Source organism: Sminthopsis crassicaudata, chromosome 4 (genome assembly GCF_048593235.1).
Source record: "Sminthopsis crassicaudata isolate SCR6 chromosome 4, ASM4859323v1, whole genome shotgun sequence".
NCBI lineage: Eukaryota > Metazoa > Chordata > Mammalia > Dasyuromorphia > Dasyuridae > Sminthopsis > Sminthopsis crassicaudata.
The window spans coordinates 464,970,311-464,986,591 of record NC_133620.1 but is presented as its reverse complement, the minus strand read 5'-3'; the positions used below and the strand labels follow the sequence as shown (position 1 = coordinate 464,986,591).

Here is a 16,281-nt window from a genome sequence, read left to right as displayed (position 1 = left end):
AGGTAGAAGGGAAGTGTCGATCAATAGTGGTTGAAGGGCCTCCCTCCAAACTTAGGGGTCATTTCAAGGTGGCAAGCTCTCTTTATCCCCACCTTATGCATTCAATTTCTTCCTCATTCGCCTGACTACCTCCCATAAACCAGTCTCCCTCCCATGTTGTATCTAAGCCAAGATCATTGTTGTCCTTTGGTCTCTGTTCACATAATTTCCTCCACCTGGACTCCTTCATTGCTCTTCTCTGGGCCAGTGCAAAGCCTACTCACCCTTCTAGGATCAAATCAAGTCTTATCTCTTTCAATCAACTAATAAGCATTTATTAAGCACCCATTATATACTAAGCACTGTTTTAGCAACTGAGGAGTCCCAGTTGTTCTTATCTTCAATACAAGATCCTCTGATCCCTCCAGCCCATAACAGCTCTCCCACTTCTTACCTATAAGAATTTGCTGTCTGTAGTCTGCAATTTAAGTTTCCTATGCATGAATCCTGTCTCCCAGCTGGAATGGAGTCAGAGACAGGAGAACAAGTCTTAAATCTCTTTCTTGTGACTCCTTAAAATATGTCTAGCCCGGACTTAGGGGAGATCAATAAACCTGCTTTATAGTGGAAAGAACACTCAATTTGCAATCAGATAACCTAGATTGGGAATAGGGCACTGCTTCCTGCTAGTTTACTAATCATCTGCTTCTGAGCCTCAGTTTCCCCAAATGTAAAATGAGACTAGATTAGTTCTGAAGTACCTTCTAGCTCTAGAAATTTTGAACTTATCACAGCTTGTTATTTAAAATACTGTAAATAATAGAAAGACCTCACCTGTCTTTTCTACATAGCCCAGACATTACAGAATTGGACATAACACCAGATATGTGTATAGAATTTGAAACCCACCGCCAATCAATGGACAAGGGAGTTGCAATTCAGTAGATGGCACTCAGAGCTCAGCTATCAAAGCCATGGACTGTGGCTGTCCTCATGGGAAGAGCCAGCCTTGCTATCAGATAACCCAATGATGTTCAGAGATTTGAAGATGGAAAGAATCAGGGACGCCATTTTGTTCAACCCCTTCCTTTTACAGATGTGGTAACTGAGGCCCTTCCAGGAAATGATAGACATTTGTCTGATCTCAACCACTTGTCAAAACACTTTACCCTTGAAAAGATTCAGGGGAGAGAGAATACGGATGAATCAGTGGTGCCCATAACTCGAAGGTCACTCTACTAACTCTATCTTGACATCTTGGGGCCTATGTAACAGAAAGTGTTGGCTGAATTGGAAAACAGATGATCTACATTCAAATCCTGTCTCTGACCCTTTTACTTGCCTGACTTTAGCTAAATGACTTCTCCCTGGACTTCAGTTTCTTCCTCTGTGATATGAGTAGGTCAGACTAGATGATCTCTAATGCCTCTTTTGGAAGCAAAGCTTTGATCCTGAGAGCCATTATTATAACTCTGATTAATCCTCAATTCTCCCCACCAAGGGGAAGGATGGGGGATATATTGCCGGGTTGTTTGTTTTTGATAATGGCAAACAGCAATAATCCTAATAGTAATAATCCAGTAACCATTTGCACTTGGCTTTGGATAGTACTGTGTAGAGGAGCAATCAATCTGAAGGAGGTAGACCGAGTTTGGAAATTGCCTCTGCCATTACTATTCACATGACCTTGGCTAAGTGGGTACTTCCTTCCTCTCTCTCGGCCTCTTTTGTAGAACGAGGGTGATCTCCAAGGCCCCTTCTGGCTCTAAATCCCATATTTTTTCTACGAATACATTATGTGATTTTGTTCAAGATTTTTCCTCCAGAGCCTACCCTGGCTCAAGCTGATATTCAAATGAGTTTGACTTTCCTGAGCACGGAATTAGTCCCCTAGGGGCAGAGGGGACCCAAAAAGGATTCAGTGCTTGGCAGACATTTGCCTTTAAAGCTTAGATGTCACTCCATCTCCCACACAATCCTGAGTCCTGAATATCATAATGTACAGAACTCCATCCTCTGATGGCTAAGTCATTATATATACCCTGGCCCAAAGTGTGACATGGATGGGGGAGGCAGACCCCAGGGCAATTTCAGTGATACCACAAGATAAGGAGGTGGACTTAAGCCGGAAATCTCGAGGTAGCTGGGAACAAGGTCAGAGAGGGAAGATAAAGGAGCCCAGGGAAAGAGGAAGATGGGCCGGGAAAGGAGAAAAATAGGTGGTGGTGGGGGGGGGAAGTTCACAGAAACAGAAATGATAAGAGCTAGCAAAAGAAAGGACAAAAGTCTTAGATCAATAGTGACTTTCCCCTCTTACTCCATTGCCAGTGAGACTGGCCTTTTCCCATTCTGCACATAGGGAATTCTGTCTCTCTCTTCTCCACACTTGCCCTGCATCCCCATCCTTACCACCCTCACCATACAGATACACACAGGGTTGCTCACACCTTCCCCTAGAAGATTACTTTATACTTCTTTTGAGTGTGTTTCATATAGACCATTGTGTTGGGTAGCTGGGGGACACAATGGATTCAGTGCTGAGCCTGAACTCAAAAAAACCTGAGTTCAAATCAGCCTCAGACGCTTCCCAGCTATGTGACCCTGGCTAAGTCACTTAATCCTGTTTGCCTCAGTTTCCCTAACTGTCAAATGAGCAGGGGAAGGAAATGGCAAACCACTTCAGTGTCTTCGCCAAGAAAACCTCAAGTGGGATCACAAAGCATTTGATATGACTGAAATGACTGCACAACAAAATAAGCCGCTACATGGACAGCTTTCTCCCTATTAGAATAAAACCTTCTTGGGACAGCTAGGTGGTGCAGTGGATAGAGCATCAGCCTTGAATTCAGGAGGACCCGAGTTCAAATCTGATCTCAAATACTTAACACTTCCTAGCTGTGTGACCCTGAGCAAGTCACTTAACCCTAGTTTCAGGGGGGGGAAAAAAAGAATAAAACCTTCTTGTAATCATGGATCTTTATCCCTTTGGAGCACTCTTTCTAGCACTGTGTCTGGCACATAGCAAGCATTTTAAATACCTGGTGACCAACGGATGACAGTTCTGTATACTATGGTGTTGGGGTCCTAGCCCTGTATTAGACTGCAAACTCCACAAAGGCAGTAATTACATTTGGCTTCAAATCTGAACTCAGCTATCCACTAGTTGTGTGACAATGGGCCAGTTCCTCAACTTCTCACGTGGAAAGCAGAAATAGTCCTTCTTGCACTATGTGCCATAGGGTCATTGTGAGGAAGGTTACTTTGTATACTTAAGAGTGCATGGAAAAGTTAGACTGTTGTCACTCCTAAATTGTCTATCTCTACCACTGGCTCTGTACATAGTAGGCATTTAATAAATGTTCCCTTAAAGAGAAGAGGAAGAGGAGTTGAGAAAGGTGGATGCTAGTTGGGGGGAAGATTGGGAGAATAAAATAGAAAGAAAAATGGTGGGCTGGAGAGGGAGGAGCCTCCTACTCAGGCCCAGCTGCCAGGACACAGTCCCACCAGGATTTGCACTAACAGTACAACTTGTAATGTCTGAGCTTCACCCACCCCCATGACACACACACATCTAGACACCTACACAAGCTAGGCCAGTTTTCACGTCTTGTTTTAGGTACCTCAGGGGAATGGATACAGGAGTGGACCTGGACCCACATTTGAGTCCTTCTTCATACACTTGTTATCTGTATGACCCTAGACAAGTCACATCCCAGCTCTGACACTCGCTTTCTTATCTGTAAAATAGAGATAGTAAAAACAACTACATTGCATGGTTATTGTGATGTGCACATGAGGCAATGTTTTCCAGACTTTAATGTATATTTATATGCATTTTAGTTATTTTCATTAATACTAATTATTGGCTTATCTAGTTGAGAGTCTTGCTTAATTGAAAACTTTCTCTCTTTCCCTCCTTTTCTCAATCTCTCTTCTTTCCTCCCTTTATCTGCCTTTCCCTCTTTCCCTCTGTCTCACTGCCTCTTTCTCTCTCTCTCTGTCTCTTTTTCTCTCTTTCTCTCTTCCTCCCTCCCTCCCTCTCCCTCCTTCTCTCTGTCTCTCTCCTTCTTCCTTCTCTCTGTCTCTCTCCTTCTTCCTCCTTCTCTCCCTCCTTCCCTTTCTCTCTTTCCTTTTTCCCTTCCTCCATCCAATCTCTCTCTCTCTTTCCTCCTCTCTCCCCCTCCCTCTCTTTCTCTCTTATTCTTTCTCTCCTTTCTTCTCCTTCATTATATCTTTCTCCTTCCCTCCCACACCTCCTTCAGCTCCCTGAATTCCTAGCATGAAACCTCCATCTTTATTACTATCCCTCTAACTCCTGAACTGCCTCCCCAGCCATTACAGGGTGAGATCATTAGAAGAGCAAATCCTGGGCAAATGGGGAGAGATGTGAAGTAGGGAGTGTACGAGAGAATCTCCTTCATTTTCATCCATCTACCTAGAGATTCATGCCTGTTGAAAACTCCTGCTCCCCCCAAGCCCACGATGGCCTCTTGATGTTCAGCATCATACTTTTACAAGCCAGAATTTATCATCAAGGTCTCAATACCCAGAGCCCAGATCTTCTCCCCCAGATAACATGTAGACACTCCTTCACATAAATCTACATACATAAGCTCTGATGTACATAACCACACTCATTCACCATGCATATTCATGCACCTGCTCACATACATAGGTCTCACACTGGTGTACACACCAGGGAAATCAGTTTGAAATGTCACTCGCTCGAGGGGTACAAAAGACTATGTGTCAGGGATGCTAGCCAGTGGCTCCGTGCTATGAATGGGAGTTTAGTGTCAGGGATGAAGATTCAGCACAGGAGATGAGGGCTCCGTACCAACAATAGGGGACCAATGCTGGGCATGTGCCTTGATGCTGTGAATGGGAGCTCAGGGACGGGGAAGAGGGATCAATGTCAAGTTAAGGGCTCCCTTTCAGTACCAAAAGTTGACTCAGGGAGCTCAGTACTGGAGATGGGGCTCATTTTCCCCAGATGGAAGTTCATTGATAGCAATGAGGGCTAAGAGGTGAGGATAGAAGCTCAGTGGGTTTCATTGGGGAGCACAGAGTCAGGAGTTGGAAAAAACACAAGAGGAGAGAGTTTGGAGCATGAAGGTTTGGTGTTAAAGATACAGGCTCAGTGCTGGGTAGGAGGTCTCTGCCTGGAGTGATGCTAGAGACTGAGCACTGGAGAAGGGGGATGAGGGAGGGAGGGAGCTGCTGCCAGGAAGTACCAAGGGGCTGAAAAACTCTAACTCCAGGCTCAGAAAGCCCCTGGCCATGCTGCTGTCTCCTTACTGAGACATCCCCTGAGGCATTCCCCCCAAAAAGCTGTTTCCTCCCTGGCAGCCTGCAGAGCAGAGTCTGCAGTGAGCTGTCACACAGAATTGGGCTTGAGGCTTGGCTTGAGAGGAGGAAGCCCAGTCTGGCTCTGGTCCCTTATTGCAGAGCATCAGCAATGCTCAAAGGAGGCCCGGGGCTGGCTCTGGCAGGGAAGCCCTGGAGCCAGAAGGCTGCACCAAGAGTCCAAATATGAACCAACACTGCCAGTGGCACCTCTTCTCTGTGCAGGCTCCCCTCCCAAAGCCATTCAAAATAGGTGAAAAAGGGGGACTATAGGGATATCAAGGGGCAAGGTGCCCAACATTCTAGCTGATGGATTTCTGGACTTAGAATTCTGGCGTACTGGTCCCCATGTTGGGATCCCAGCATGATACAATGGAAAAAGTTCTAGCTTTGCAGTCAAAGGACCTGGGTGTTCAATTCTGACTCTGTCACAATCCCTGACACAGAGAATACTTAATAAGTAGTTGGTGATTGACTGACAATCCCTTGTATGATCATCAGCAAGTTGTTTAATCTCTCTGGGTCTCATTTTCCTCATCTGCAGAATAAGGGATTTGAGGTAGATGGCCTCGTGTCTATTCCAATTCCATGTATATGATCTAAGATTCTATGACATAATAACTGACTGTCTTCATTGCAGGGTAAGAGGCCCAGTCCTCTGTGTCTTTTATGGGAAACAAGAGACTGACAGAGACTTGAATCAGTGGACATTAGATCCCGGGATCTGGTCTGTCTCTTCTCTCTCCATTACAAGAGTTAAGGAACAGGAACTGGAAACTTTAGAAAGAGAACGTTTTTCTGTCTTCCTTCTCCTCTTCTGCTAAGCAGATAAAAACCAGGAGCTTATAAATCAAATCTGGATCTTCTGATTCTCAAGGTCATGCTCTTTCTATTGTTCTCTACACTCCCATCTTAAAGAAGCTTGAGATCTAAAGATGGAAAAGATTCTAGAGATCAACTGGTGCAAGACCTTTCATTTCCCAAAGGAGAAACTAAGCTCAGAAGTGACTTATCTAAGATGATATAGTAAAAGTCCAAGCTAACATTGAAATCCATTTCCTCTGATTGTGCATCTGCCTATTGGCCCAAGTGGAAGTGATACCTGGATTTCTAATGTTTGGGATTATCCTTGATTTATTACTCCTTTTAACCTATCCCTTGTAGATAATTGAGAGTTGACTCCAGTATGTGGAGAAATAGTAAAAGTCTTATTTGTCTCCCTTATGGTTGGCTCCTTGGATTAGTAGAATGGCCTCTGAACTGTGTGTCCACTAGTGGAATTGGGCACATTAAACCATCTATACTTTTCTTACTTGGTACCTTTTGTTAGTAAGGGAATGCTACCTTTCAAGACAGCTGGCTGAGGCCTGGAGTCAATCTCCAAATATTAGAGTTTTTAGTATTGGAAAGGCCTCTAGGCCACTTAAGTCAATTCTTTCATTTTACCAAAGAAGAAAGAAAGAAAGAAAGAGAGAGAAAGACAGAGAGACAGAGAAAGAGAGAGAGACAGACAGAGAGACACAGAGAGAGAGACAGAGAGAGAGACACAGAGAGAGAGACAGAGAGAGAGGGAGGGGAGAGAGAAAGAAAGAAAAAAGAAAGAAAGGAAGGAAGGAAGAGAGAGAAAGAAAAACAGAAAGAAAGAGAAAAAGAAAGAGAGAAAGAGAGAGAGAGAAAGAAAGAAAGAAAGAAAGAAAGAAAGAAAGAAAGAAAAAGAAAGAAAGAAAGTAAGAAGGAAGGAAGGAAGGAAGGAAGGAAGGAAGGAAGGAAGGAAGGAAGGAAGGAAGGAAGGAAGGAGGAAGGAAGGAGGAAGGAAGGAAGGAAGGAAGGAAGGAAGGAAGGAAGGAAGGAAGGAAGAAAGAAGAAAGAAGAAGAAGAAAGAAAGAAAGAAAGAAAGAAAGAAAGAAAGAAAGAAAGAAAGAAAGAAAGAAAGAAAGAAAGAAAGAAAGAAAGAAAGAAAGAAAGAAAGAAAGAAAGAAAGAAAGAAAGAAAGAAAGAAAGGAAGGAAGGAAGAAAGAAAGGAGGGAGGGAGGAGGGAGGGAGGAGGAAGGAAGGAAGGAAGGAAGGAAGGAAGGAAGGAAGGAAGGAAGGAAGGAAGGAGGAAGGAAGGAAGGAAGGAAGGAAGGAAGGAAAGAGAATGAAGAAAGGAAGGGAAGAAAAAGGAAGGAAGAAGAGAGAGAGAGAGAGAGAGAGAGAGAGAGAGAGAGAGAGAGAGAAGAAGGAAGGAAAACAAAACAAAACAAAACAAGCAATCAGCAGAAAAGATGTGTCTAAAGGCATGTGGTAAGTCAATGTTAAAACTCCAATTTGAATCCAGGTATTTTGACTCCAAATCTGGTTTCCTCTTACTGTTGCACTTTTCTTTTCAAATTGGGAAGCCTATGTTAGGAAAAAAAAAAAAAAAAAAAAAAAATCCATTTGTTTCTGAGCTCTCCATGGTACCAAACCTCTGTCCTTCAGGCAGAAACTTCATTTCTATCTCTGAGTTAAGTTCTCATCTCTCACCGAGACCTCTCCCATTCCCAGAATTTAGCTCATTTCTATCACTGAGTCCCCATTCCCAACAATGACTTCTCATCTCCATCACCAAACTCCCATTATCAACACAGAACTCTCATTCTTGTCACTGAGCGCCTCATCATTGCCATTGAGCCCTTGCTCCTGACATTGAGCACCCATCCCCATCACAAAGTCCATGTCCTGCCTCAATCCCTAACACTAAGCCTTATCTCTAGTGCTGCACCTCCATTATCATACAGCTGGAAGAGACCTTGAAAATCTTAGAAGTCCACCCTCCCCTTAATTATATAGATGAGGAACCTGAGCATCTAAAAAAGTTAAATGGCTAGCCCAAGATCACATAGATGAAATGTAGTAGATCCATGATCCAGACATAGCTTTTCGGGCTCTAAATTCCCCTCGTGCCACTGACACTCCCATTCCCAGCACTGAGCTCTTGGCTCCCCCATCACAGGAATGTAGGATCAGGCACTGACAATTTCAAAGAAAGCTTTCTTGCTGGTTTCTTCCTCTCCCTTTGCCAAACAGATGAAAACTAGAGATACTAGGACTTCTCTGCTCTTAGAAGAGAGCCCATATCTCTACCATTGAGCCACCCATCCCTATGTTGAATCTTTATTCCTAAGCCTGGGCTCCCCTCCTTAGAAATAAATCCACTTCTATCTTCAACATAAAGAAGATCCAACTCACTTCCAGTTGATCAATGATGGACAGAAATAACTATACCCAGAGAAGGAACACTGGGAAGCGAATGTAAACTGTTAGCACTACTGTCTGTCTACCCAGGTTACTTACACCTTCGGAATCTAATAATTAATATGCAACAAGAAAATGGGATTTACACACATATATTGTATCTGGGTTATATTGTAACACATGTAAAATGTATGGGATTGCCTGTCATCAAGGGGAGGGAGTAGAGGGAAGGGGGGATAATTTGGAAAAATGAATACAAGGGATAATATTATATAAAAAAATTACTCATGCATATATACTGTGGAAAAAAATCTTAAAAAAAAAAAAGAGATAAATCTACTTCCCTGACACTGAGTCTCCAGCCTGGTCTCTACTCCCCCCTAGTACTGAACCCTTTTTTCTGCCCCAAGATCCCATCTTGGGATCAGACCTCTCATCAATGAGCTCTCATCCTCAGAGTTAAACTCTCATCCCTAGAACAGTTTCCATTCCTGGCAAGGAGCACTGGAACTCCCATCCCCCATCCTTATTCTTCATTCCAGACACTCAGCCCCTGTCCTCATCCCTGAACCTTCACCCCTGGCACTGAGTCCCCTACTCCAGGAATGGGAGGATTTAAAATTGCTTTTCACTGAATAATGGAGGACTCAAAAGAAACACTCACATGAATTTTCAAAGCCCCTAGGCTCAAATCAGCCCAATTATCCTTAGCCTCTAATCAGAGCCACACCAGCCACTCCCTCAAGAGGATTCTGCTTTTCTTTGTTCACCCAAAATATATTTATTCAAGGCATACTTTGTGCAAAACCCTGGGTTGGGCCTTGGGATATTTAAAATAATTTTTTAAAGAACATAGGTATTGACTTCAGAGAGTTCACAAACTAGTACAGAGCTAAAATAGGTACATGATATATTTATAATGCAAATTAAAAATGATGGTACTTTTAATATCATAGTGCTGTAGTGGATATGAAGGACATAGCACTTGAGCCAGACCTTGAAGAAGATTAGGTATTTTAAGATGGGTTATTTTGGAAGATGCTCATTCTACACACCCAGGATGGTCTGAGAAAGCATGCAAAGGCAGGAAGACACGAGTTCAAATCCAGCCTCTCAGAGGCTTAACTTCAAGTGACTTAACCCCATTTGCCTCAGTTTCTTTATCTGTAAAATGAGCTGGAGAAGGAAATGACAAACCATTGTACCATCCCCCCAAAGTTCAAAAATAACTGAACAACCACAAAGTTCAACTCGATCATTTTACAGATGACTGAGAACCCAAGTGATAAAGTGATGTTCACACAGATAGTAAAGAGAGCAGAACCAGGACTGGAATTCAGATGATCTGCTTGTCATTTAACACTTTTACATCACACCATCTCCTCTCTGAGTCTGAGGTGTCAGTAAGTCATTCAAGCATCTAAAGATGTGGTTCAGAGTTCAGTTTAGTTTGTATGAAACAATGTCTCCCTTGCTCCCCACAGGAAGAGAGAATCTGCCATCTTGGTTTCCTGAAGTCTTGCCACCATCATGTCCCCTGGCTCCCTTCTGTGTGGTTCTGGAAATTTTCCTTAGGAGGCAGGAAGTAGAAAATCTCAGAAGACTCAGAATTATTTGAATTTAAGATTTATAATCTACTTTGGGCATGGATATGACCTGAGACAGGGAGATCTTTCAAAACTCATTCATTGAACCCAGTAATCACTGATACCTGGAAGTGCTGATGTGAGACCCCATACTGGACTTCAGAAATCCCAAGGTCTTCCTAGGAAGCGGCTCTTCAGGTTGAAGAGGCAAGAGTCTCCAGACTGTCTCTCCTGATGACCCTCTTCAATTCCACTGAATAAACATCTATTTAGTTTCTCTTGTGGAACACACACACACACACACACACACACACACACACACACACACTGCACTTTTATTTTAAGCATGGAACCCACCATGACTTTTCTCACCTATTACATCATTAGGAAACTGGTCAATATAGTGGAAAGGTGAATTTGAGTTAAAGAGTCACTGAGTGGGAAAAGATAGATCACATCACCAGCTAGTGTCCTGGCAGACAGAAGAAAGCAGAGGAAGGGATAGTGGGTATGGAGAAGGGTCTACAAATCTGGGCCAAATTGAGGGTGTGACTGGTATGACATGGCCCCAAAATGGGAGTCCAGAATGTGTGCATTAAGATATTCACAGCCTCCTGGTGCTGACTTGGAAGAAAAATTTCAATCATCTTTTGTTCCATAGAATTAGGAGAGGCTAATTAAAATTAAATGGCACAGGGCAGAATTTGAGGATTAGAAGAATCTAGTTATGGTCCTCATCCCACTGGCTGGAGGGAAATATCATCCCTAACAACTCCGCTCTGCTTAAAAACTCAGTATCTCCCCTCAACGATAAAGAAAAGCACCTACCCTCACTCTACTGGGTTCATCAAGTTGGAAATTCCTCAGCCTGAATAGAAATGACTCTGGCTATGTGGCTGTAAAAGAACAAGGGGGCAGAATCAGCAGAACTCATAGCCATTCAACTTTCCACCATGTTCTTCTATCCATTCTCTCATCTGATCCAAGCAAGTCATTGGGTCACAGCTTTTTTCATTATAAAAATGAAGGGGTCAGATTTAATGGTCTCCAAGGTACCTTTTAGCTCTGACATTTTATGATCTTTACAATATCTGGGAGAAGTTATCAGGGTGAGTATTATTTATGTCCATTTTATAGTTCTTCCACTAAAGTCCTCCTGTGATATCTCATTATGAAGAGAGGTGACCCTGGGTTGTTCTTCAAGCCAGTATTTGCAGTATACAATCTAGCAGATCCTGCTAAGTTGGGAAAATCTTTTTATCATCTTTTTTACTAAAAATGAAGCTGACCCCAGGGGAGGAATATCTTGGTCATGGCAAGCCTTAAGAATTCAGCAGGAGGTTGGATCAATACTGATGAAAGGACTACCCATCCCTGTGAAATCAGGAATTTTCTAATTTATATTGGAGAAAACTGAAGATCAGAGGAAGGGAAATGACTTGTCCACAGTCATACAAGCAGCAGCAGCCAAGCCCCCAACTCTTTTCTACTACTGTTTTGACATTCAATCTATGATGGGGTGAAGAGAAGAAAAAAACCACAGCACTCTGGCATTGTTAATACTCACTGGGGGCCTCAGAAGTCAACAAAAGAGCAAGGAGGTAGGAAGGGAATGAGAGTAAGGATCCAGATACAGCCATACTGGAGACTATTTTTAACACTGTCCCAGGCTCAGGGAATGAGCCAATTCCCTCTCCCCAGGAGGGAAATAGCAGTACTTTCCTTGCTGAGGTCAGCTGGGTGTTGAGAGGCTGACAGATGGGGAGGCAAGAGAAAGGAAAGAGCAGGCAGGGGGCACAGTTCTCTAAACCTAGAATCCCACCTCTGACATTCAAATTGTATGTGTGGTAGGGTGGGGGAATGGGGAATCCTAGATCAATGCCCAGCTGGCTGTAGGGAAAGTGTTCCAACATGGTTCAATTTTCAGTTTTCCCCCCAGTACTGCCAATGACCTTGGAGAAGTCATCCATTCCTCTATCCCACTCTATCCTCCCACTCTCAATTTATCTAACTGTCTCCATCTGTAAAATGGACATCATTCAGTTTCAGGGACAGAAGGGACCTTGAGAAATTACAGAGCTCATTTCTCTGCTCCCAGGGGAAGATATCTAAACCATGTCAGGTAGTTTAGTATTTATCTACTCAAAGGAGAAAAGGAGAAAAGGAGAAGCATCCTCAAATACTCTTTTAAGCTCATTCCACCACTGTCAACCTCTTGTTCAACACTTTTTTTTTTGCTAAAAATCCAACCCCATCCCACGCAGTTGCTCTTCAAGAAAAACACCCTCTTCTTCTTGTCTCAACCACATGCCTCACCCATTAATAGGATCCTGAACAAAAAACAAGGTTAAGAAATTTTAAAAATACATGCTTGCTTAAGTCTCATTTGCCAGCCTGTCTGTCTCCAGTTTCTGATGGGAAGGCAGTTTGGAGCTCTTCTGGGTCTTTGACCTCAAGATGCCCCCTAGAGAGGAGTTCCTCTACTTCCATCCCCTCCTTTCACCAAGAATTCTGCCTCTTCTCTTTCCCAGAGATACTCAGGGAGTCCCAGGGAACTGAGATGATGGGAGTAAGAGATCAAAGGGCTGAAGCAAAGGGTGGGGTTTGTGGAGGGAAGGATCAGCTGGGTGAGAAAGAATATTTAGGAGAGAGTGCAAAGTTATCGGTGAGTGATCAGGTCTATAGCTTGGAGAGGGGAGGGATAACTTGACAGTGGCTCATACCTCTAAGTGCCTCTGATTCTCCATTCTTGGGTCCCCCAGGAAACTATACTAGCAATGATAGAGGGAAGAGAGAATAAAAAGTCATCCAGAAAGGAGCTCAGAGAAGATTAGGGAGTCTTTGACTGAGCTGCTACCTTTCTTCTCATCCTCAATCTCTAATATCAGCACATTTCTCTTAAACATGGGGTTCCCAATTGCTATGCAGCCTTCCTCTTGGCAGCAGGATTCCAGGGAAAATAGAATATTTGGGTTCTTAGTGACTCTACCTCCCTTTCTGTTAAAGGGAGCATGTGACATATTCATCCCTTCCAAATCCCCCACTTCTTCTGCCTGGAGATGGTATATGAGAGGGTATATAATTCCATTCCCAGCTCTTATGAGTAAAGAAGGGCAGTGGGGAGATCTTAGAAGAGGAGCTACTGTATCAAAACCTATTCTCTCTTGCTTTCATTAGGGGATGGGAAACATTACTAAAACTAGCAGGGAAGCAGCTTTTGTCTGTCCCTCAGACTGTCCACTCAGCATCCCCTGCACTGTTGTTACTCTCCAGAGCCAGTCACCATGGTCAACCAGATGCAGTGGTCCAACCATGTGGGCCAGGAACCCTCAGTTTCTTCCTGAATCCGTCAGAGGCATAGGTATCCACTAAATGTTCCTTCATGAAAACTCACTACCTCCTGGTAAGTTTTTTTCTTACCTTAAAGGAAGGACTGAGTGTCCTTTATTTGTGTATTTGTGTGTGTGTGTGTGTGTGTGTGTGTGTGTGTGTGTAAGAGAGAGAGACAGACAGACAGAGACATAGACACAGATAGGAACGGACGGAGAAGAACAGAAACAGAGAGTCTTGGGGGTACTTCTGGAAGGCAGGGTACGAGCTACCCAGGGAACTTTTCAAGTGTTTTCATTCCTGCTGCCCCCTCTATGTCCCTTCTCAATTGATTTAAGCCACAAGAGATTCACCTATGTCCTTAGGCAGGGTCTTGGAGACTGATACATACACACTCACTCACTTCTCCACTAAACAAACATACACACTGGAAATTTTCTAGCCCACGCTGGCTTCGGAGCAGACAAACCCAGCTGCCTCTTGTCCATAGGGAGAGAGAGTCTCTTCACCCCCACCCTATACAAACACATAGACACTCACAACACTGCCCAGACCAATAATCCTTCCCCCTCTACCACCACTACCACCTCCTCCTCCTCCTCCTCCTCCTCCTCCTCCTCCTCCTCCTCCTCCTCCTCCTCCTCCTCCTCCTCCTCCTCCTCCTCCTCCTCCTCCTCCTCCTCTTCCTCCTCCTCCTCCTCCTCCTCCTTCTCCTCTCTGGCTCCAGAGTAAATACCCTGCCCTGCAGAAGAAGATGAAAGATGCTCAGCAAGAAAGAAACACTATTCTCTAGCCCAGTCCAGGCCAGCCTCAGACACGAACCGTCCTTCCTTCTTTCCTGGGCTACTAGGAGATGTTTCCCGACGTCCCCCATTCCCCTCTGGCCCTCCCCAGCCCTTGGCTCCTTACCTTCCTGCGGGCTTCCCCACCCTCTCTCCAGGGCTTGGAGGGCTGATGCCTGGATCTCCCTTCTCTTCTTTCTCCTCTTCTTCACCTGCCTCCCTCAGCCATGCAGACCTGTCTCCCCGCCCAGTGCCTTGTCCCCTTTTTTTCCTGCCTCTTTTCCCCCCCGCCCAGTTCTGCGCGGTCCTTCTCCTCCTCTTCCAGCTCTCTCTGAGGCTCCGGTTGCTGAAATGCTGGACAGCTCATCACCATGGAGCTCAGCCTCCTCTTTCCTCCCCCTCCCATAAGATGTTGCCAGAGAGGCCCAGGTCCCAGCGAGTTGAGGAACTTCCTATTGCCACCTCTAGGCTGGGAGGAACAACTACTCCAGGCTTCCTGGCTAGTAACGGCTAGAGGCAGGGCTAAAAACAGGGAGGAAATGCCATCGAGAACATCAGTTTAGGGAGGAAGAAAGATTATCAAGATAGGAGGGAGTTCCCTCCCTCTCTTCTTCCCTTCCTCCCTTCTTTTCCTTCTTTTGTTTCTCCCTCCCTTAATCTTCCCCCTCCTCTCCCTCCCTTTTTCCTCCTTTCATCCATTTCCCCTTCACTCCTTCCCTTCTTTTCTTTCTTCCTTCTTCTCTTCAAGAAAATAAACCTCAAATTATAAAATCACTTGGTTTATAAGGCTCAGCTCAAGATCCATCTGCTTCAGGAAGTTTTCCCTGGCTATTCCTGTCCACAGAGATAGCGCTCTCCTTTAAAAGATTTAAATCCTGGCTCATCCCCCAGGTCCAGTGTGAATTGGACTTACTTAATTTCCACTGAACATTTATTTTAGACAGTTTATCTTTTTGTTTGTGAATGCCTGATATCTACAGCTACGTTATAAACTACTGGTTAAGTCGTTACCATATTCACCTGCCTCCCTGCCACCGTTCCACAGACACATGTTGGGACCAGAGTAGGTAGTCAATGAAGTGTTGATTGACTGATTTTAAGACCCACCTAACTTGTCCATGAGGCAAACATCTATTTCTCAAACTCCACAACCTGCACGGCAGGGCCTCTTCCCACATATGAGTCTTCAGTCCTCATATGCTCCAGCTCTAGTAGAGAGCTCTACCACTCTACCTACTCTACCACCACTAACAAAATATATACACATCACATGGTAGAGTGGGGAAAAACTTTGGTTCTGAAGCCAGGAGATCTGAGGTCAAAGCTGCCAGTTAATGCTTACTATCTGTGTGGTCTTGGGCAAATAATTTCGTTTCCCCAGGTATCATCTGTTTGCTCATCTATAACATGAGAGGGTTGAACTAATTCCTTCCAACTTGGAACCTATAAACCTACTCCTTCTAACCTTCTAGTCTTTGGGGCAATTCTTCTGAACAAGCTGGTAATGTCATGTCTATTCTTCGCCTCCCAAACCAGCCCCAACTCAAAAGGCAATACTTCCAGGAAAACAATTCATTGCCCCTCTGAACATTCCTTTATTCACCAATCCCATCAGCACCCAGTAGTAGGTACTGGGTGTGCCATCTAATCATTTGAACTTGTTGTAGAGGCAAGATCACTGAATCTGCAGTCAGAGGAACTGGATTTGAATCCTAACTGTAATATCTACCTATGAGATCTTACATATATGATTTCCCTTCTCTGGGTCTCGGTTTCCTTGTCTATAAAATGAAGAAGTCTTTTTCAATTTCATGTGTGTGGTTATCTTGGCTCTCCCATTTTTAGACATTCAGATCCTTTTCCCTCTCATCAGACAAGAGGAGGATAAAGGTCATTTTCCTCATCAGATCAGGGGCTCCTTGAAGACAGGAGCTGCATCTCTCCTCACTCCTCCCCCCCCCATGACTCCCTGAGAATGGGGAATATTTCTTCCTTATAAATCCAGGAGTTCCTGATGAAAGAGACTAGTTCTTTTTCTTCCT

At 44.2% G+C, this 16,281-nt stretch overlaps 1 protein-coding gene across 1 annotated transcript in view; it reads right to left on the bottom strand.

The window, feature by feature from the left end:
- SRRM3 (serine/arginine repetitive matrix 3) overlaps positions 1–14,627 on the bottom strand; it is a 108,948-nt gene extending 94,321 nt beyond the window's left edge. The window contains exon 1 of the mRNA XM_074264129.1: positions 14,367–14,627. The gene's annotated coding sequence lies outside the window, so the exon portion shown is untranslated. The remainder of the gene's footprint in view (positions 1–14,366) is intronic.
- Positions 14,628–16,281: the final 1,654 nt, after the last annotated feature.